We start from the raw sequence: 4,914 nt of genomic DNA, 5'->3' as shown, positions 1-4,914 counted from the left end.
TTCATCCCATGGGATATTATTGAGCTTGGGGTATTGTCTCCCCTATGTCAGCTTGGGTTCCGTCCCATGGTTGGTGTGTACAGAGGGACTGTCCATAGTTAGTTACCAGGACATGTCGGGTTGGCTATGTAACCGACAGTTGATATCAACAGCCATAGGACAGACATACATCATGTGCATATTATTTGAATTGCTTGCTTGTGCATTAATTGGGACTACCTAAATGATTTTAATATGCTAATTGTTATACTTGCTATCTGTATTACTTGTATTCTATATGTGTTTACCATTGTCTGTTTGTTTGTCTCTGTAAATTCACCGGAATTGGAGGAACAGAGGAAAGGCAGAGAAGTTAGAGATTTAGGTAGGCTTAAAACTTGGTTAAGTTAGGAATCCCTAGAAAATCACCTTGACTTATGGTTTCTACTTTAGTTCTTTATGTTTTATAATCTGAGTGCCGGTGTTCTAGGATTTCCTCTGACATTTTCAGGACCTTATATCTTATGTGCGTGTGATGAGCGGATAATTTATACGCTTTTTGGTATTGTTTTTAGATAATTTTTAGTATGATTTAGTTAGTTTTTAGTATATTTTTATTAGTTTTTAAATAAAATTCACATTTCTAGACTTTACTATGAGTTTGTGTGTTTTTCTGTGATTTCAGGTATTTTCTGGCTGAAATTGAGGGACTTGAGCAAAAAATCAGATTCAGAGGTTGAAGAAGGACTGCAGATGCTGTTGGATTCTGACCTCCCTGCACTCAAAGTGGATTTTCTGGAGCTACAGAAGTCCAAATGGCACGCTCTCAATTGCGTTGGAAATTAGACATCCAGGGCTTTCCAACAATATATAATAGTCCATACTTTGCTCAAGTTTAGATGACGCAAACTGGCGTTCAACGCCAGCTTTCTGCTCTATTCTGGAATTAAACGCCAGAAACAGGTTGGAAAGCAGAGTTAAACGCCAGAAACAGGTTACAAACTCGCGTTTAACTCCAAAGAAGACATCTACACATGAAAGCTTCAATGCTCAGCTCAAGCACACACCAAGTGGGCCCGGAAGTGAATTTCTGCATCATTTACTTAATTTTGTAACCCTAATAACTAGTTTAGTATAAGTAGAACATTTTACTATTGTACTAGGGGTCTTTTTCCCTATTTGCGAATTCATATGCCATTTGGAGAGGCTGGCCATTCGGCCATGCCTGGACCTTGTTCTTATATATTTTCAACGGTAGAGTTTCTACACACCATAGATTAAGGTGTGGAGCTCTGCTGTTCCTTATGAATTAATGCAAAGTACTATTGTTTTTCTATTCAATTCAAGCCTATTTCTTCTCTAAGATATTTATTCGCACACAAGAACATAATGAATGTGATGATTATGTGACGCTAGGCTCATCACCATTCTCACTTATGAACGCGTGCCTGACAACCACTTCCGTTCTACATGCAAACAAGCTTGAATGTGTATCTCTTAGCCTCTTGATCTACGATCAGAGTCTTCGTGGTATAGGCTAGAATTATTGGCGGCCATTCTTGAGATCCGAAAAGTCTAAACCTTGTCTGTGGTATTCCGAGTAGGATCTGGGAAGGGATGGCTGTGATGAGCTTCAAACTCGCGAGTGCTGGGTGTAGTGACAGACACAAAAGGATTACAGAATCCTATTCCAGTATGATCGAGAACCGACAGATGATTAGCCATGCAGTGACAGCGCATTTTGGACCATTTTCACTGAGAGGACGGGAAGTAGCCATTGACAACAGTGATGCCCTACATAAAGCTTGCCATGGAAAGGAGTAGGAATGATTGGATGAAGACATCAGGAAAGCAGAGGTTCAGGAGGAACAAAAGCATCTCTATACGCTTATCTGAAATTCTCACCAATGAATTACATAAGTATTTCTATCCTATTTTATTTTTTAATTATATTTTAATTATCAATTCACCATAACCATTTGAATCCGCCTGACTGATATTTACAAGGTGACCATAGCTTACTTCAAGCCGACAATCTCCGTGGGATCGACCCTTACTCACGTAAGTTTTATTACTTGGACGACCCAGTGCACTTGTTGGTTAGTTGTGCGAAGTTGTGACAAAGAACTAAGATTATAAACGTGCGTATTAATTTTTTGATGCTGTTACCAAGGAATGAACGATCACGATTTTGCATACCAAGTTTTTGGCGCCGTTGCCGGGGATTGTTCGAGTTTGGACAACTGACGGTTCATCTTGTTGCTCAGATTAGGTAATTTTATTTTAATTTTAAGCTTTTTATGTCTTATTTTCGAAAAATACAAAATATTTTTCTTCTTTTTCATTTTTCCCCAAAATAATTTTCGAAAAATCTAAAAAAAATTAATAAAATATAAAAACAAAAAATATTGTGTTTCTTGTTTGAGTCTTGTGTCAAATTTTAAGTTTGGTGTCAATTGCATCTTTTCAATTTTTCTTAAAATTTTCGAAAACTCATGCATTTGTTCTTCATGATCTTCAAGTTGTTCTTGATGAATTTCTTTGTTTGATCTTTAAATTTTTCTTGTTTGGTGTCTTTTCTTATTTTTCATATGCATTTTCAATTTGTTAGTGTCTAATGTTTGAAAATTTCTATGTTTGGTGTCTTGCATGTTTTTCTTTTCTTAAAAATTTTCAAAAATAAGTTCTTGGTGTTCATCTTGACATTCAAAGTGTTCTTGCATGCATCATGTATTTTGATTCATAATTTTCATGTTTTGAGTCTTTTGGTTTTTTTCTTTTTCATCATTAAAAATTCAAAAATTAAAAAAATATCTTTCCCTTTTTCTTCTCATAAAATTCGAAAATTTGAGTTGACTTTTTCAGAAATTTTTAAAATCTAGTTGTTTCTTATGAGTCAAATCAAATTTTCAATTTAAAAATTCTATCTTTTTCAAATCTCTTTCAAAAATCAAATCTTTTTCATTTTTTCTTTCATATTTTTGAAAATTCTAAATTGATTTTCAAAAAAATCTTTTTCTTATTTTGTTTCATAATTTCAAAATCTTTACTAACAATTAATGTGATTGATTCAAAAGTTTTAAGTTTGTTACTTGCCTAAAGAAAGGTTCAATCTTTAAATTTTAAAATCATATCTTTTTGTTTCTTGTTAGCCAAGTAATCAACTTTAATTTTCAAAATCAAATCTTTTTAAATTTCTTTTTCAAAATAAATTTCAATCACATCTTTTTCAAAATCAAATTCAAAATCTTTTCTAACTTCTTATCTTTTCAAAATTTGATTTTCAAATCTTTTTCAATTAACTACTTGTTTTTTTGTTTGATTTTAAAAGTTTCTATTTCAATCATATCTTTTTCAAAATCACCTAACTAATTTTCTCTCTCTAATTTTTGAAAACTCCTTCCCCCTTTTTTTAAAATTCTTTTCATAAATAATTGTTTTAAATTTTAATTTAATTTAATTTCATTTTTCTTCTTAAAATTTTTGAATTTTAACTTTAATTTTAAATTAAAAACAAAAATATTTTTATTTTATTTTATTTAATTTTCAAATTCTTCCCTTTCTCATCTCCTTCTATTTATTTATCTACTAAAACTTCTCTTCTACTCAAAAATTTGAACCAACTCTTTTCCTTCTGTGTTCGAATTCTTTTTCTTCTCTTCTACTCACATAAAGGAACCTCTCTACTGTGGCAAAGAGGATCCCTATTATTTTCTGTTCTCTTCTTTTTCATATGAGCAGGAACAGGGATAAAGACATTCTTATTGACATTGATCCTGAACCTGAAAGGGCTCTGAAGAGGAAGCTAAGGGAAGCTAAAGCACAACTCTCTGGAGAAAATCTGACAGAAATTTACGAAAAAGGAGGAGACATGGCCGAACCCAACAACAATGCAAGGAAGATGCTTGGTGACTTTACTGCACCAAATTCTAATTTACATGGAAGAAGCATCCCAATCCCTGCCATTGGAGCAAACAATTTAGAGCTAAAGCCTCAATTAGTTTCTCTGATGCAACAGAATTGCAAGTTTCATGGACTTCCATCAGAAGATCCTTTTCAGTTCTTAACTGAATTCTTGCAAATCTGTGATACTGTTAAGACCAATGGGGTTGATCCCGAGGTTTACAGGCTTATGCTTTTCCCATTTGCTGTAAGAGACAGAGCTAGAATATGGTTCGACTCTCAACCTAAAGATAGCCTGAACTCTTGGGATAAGCTGGTCACGACTTTCTTAGCCAAGTTCTTTCCTCCTCAAAAGCTTAGCAAACTTAGAGTGGATGTTCAAACCTTCAAACAGAAAGAAGGTGAATCCCTCTATGAAGTTTGGGAGAGATACAAGCAACTGACCAAAAAGTGTCCTTCTGATATGCTTTCAGAATGGACCATCCTGGATATATTCTATGATGGTCTGTCTGAATTATCTAAGATGTCATTGGACCATTCTGCAGGTGGATCCATTCACCTAAAGAAAACACCTACAGAAGCTCAGAAACTCATTGACATGGTTGCAAATAACCAGTTCATGTACACTTCTGAAAGGAATCCTGTGAGTAATGGGACGCCTCAGAGGAAGGGAGTTCTTGAAATTGATACTCTGAATGCCATATTGGCTCAGAATAAAATATTAACTCAGCAAGCTAATATGATTTCTCAGAGTCTGAATGGATTGCAAGCTGCATCCAACAGTACTAAAGAAGCATCTTCTGAAGAAGAAGCTTATGATCCTGAGAACCCTGCAATAGCAGAGGTAAATTACATGGGAGAACCCTATGGAAACACCTATAATCCCTCATGGAGAAATCATCCAAATTTCTCATGGAAGGATCAACAAAAGCCTCAACAAGGCTTTAATAATGGTGGAAGAAACAGGTGTAGCAATAGCAAGTCTTTTCCATCATCCTCTCAGCAACAGACAGAGAATTCTGAGCAGAATCC

At 34.5% G+C, this 4,914-nt stretch overlaps 1 non-coding gene across 1 annotated transcript; it reads right to left on the bottom strand.

Moving 5' to 3' along the window:
- Nucleotides 1–4,243: 4,243 nt before the first annotated feature.
- On the bottom strand, nt 4,244–4,351 carry LOC148568442 (small nucleolar RNA R71). Its single transcript, XR_015881551.1, has one exon. It is a non-coding gene; the product is annotated as a small nucleolar RNA R71 (small nucleolar RNA).
- Between the last annotated feature and the right edge of the window lie 563 nt (nt 4,352–4,914).

The sequence above is a fragment of the Arachis ipaensis genome, chromosome B4, assembly GCF_059453495.1.
Source record: "Arachis ipaensis isolate K30076 ecotype BB chromosome B4, ASM5945349v1, whole genome shotgun sequence".
Lineage (NCBI taxonomy): Eukaryota > Viridiplantae > Streptophyta > Magnoliopsida > Fabales > Fabaceae > Arachis > Arachis ipaensis.
Note: the sequence above shows the minus strand (reverse complement) of the source record. Positions and strands in the feature narration are given on the sequence as shown.